This window comes from Hetaerina americana, unplaced genomic scaffold, assembly GCF_022747635.1.
Source record: "Hetaerina americana unplaced genomic scaffold, ioHetAmer1.1.p SCAF_7, whole genome shotgun sequence".
Taxonomy (NCBI): domain Eukaryota; kingdom Metazoa; phylum Arthropoda; class Insecta; order Odonata; family Calopterygidae; genus Hetaerina; species Hetaerina americana.
Window position 1 is genome coordinate 86,712,886 of NW_027287316.1, and position 1,042 is coordinate 86,713,927.

Below are 1,042 nucleotides of genomic sequence, written 5' to 3' on the forward strand. Positions count from 1 at the left end.
CGTCCGTCCAACACAGGATGCCGTCCCACACGCGGGGGCAGCGGGGGGACGAGGGGACCCCCATTTCATCCCTCGCCTCCTCAAGCATCGACTCCAGGCACTCCAGGTAGTGCTCCTGAATCAGACGGTCCTGGACGTCCTCGCTGTCGACCAGGGCAAAGGAAGGCATGGCTTCTGGGAATCGAAAGGCTTTGTTAAGGAATCTCTCGCGGTTTCCGCTCCGTCGCGAATCGGTTTCATTCTTGCTATTCGAACATAGGATATCTGAGCAATAAAAAGTGGAACTCATTCCAAATATGGGTCGAGTATTATTGCGACCGGAGGGCGTACGGTTGAGAAGTTATAGAGATTAATTTTTTTCTTACTCCAATGGAGCTCATACACATTTGAGCCCCTCGGAGCACAGGAAATTTATTTGTATGAAACCATCATGTGCGGATAATAAAAGTACGGAATATATATAGAGGTTATAAAGGAATAAAAACCCTCTAGTGCACATGGGACTCTTTACGGAGAGAGAGAGAGAGCACAGCGGACCCAACGACATTCGTCAACCCTGTGCCAGCTACAAGTGGTGAACTCGAAGCGGTGCTCCTTAATGCATCACCAGGGAACGAGAAGTATTTTAGATGTGATCCTAGGCGCGCTTCCACTAGAAATAGCCTCCGTGATCTTTTTACTCTACACAGGCGATCATAAATTTGGTCTAGTCAGCATTGACTTGAAAGCAATACAATTTGTTGACAACATTTTGCCATCAACATTACCACTAGTAAGAAATATAATCAGACAAAGCCAATGATTTCTTCGCTAAGGAGGAAGGCTGAGTTAAACGTAAAATAAGAGGGCAAAACTATAGCGGGAGGAGCAGTTTACTTGTCTTGGAAATGTTCTGGACTAACGCGGTCAAAGTAGTAGGGACGTAAGGAGAAAAATCGCGCTAGGCAAAGAGACTTTCACAAGGAGGAAGGAGTTGATGAGAGGGGCGTTGAGTAAGAATATTAAGAAAAGACGTCAAAACTTTGATATGGAGCGTAGCTAT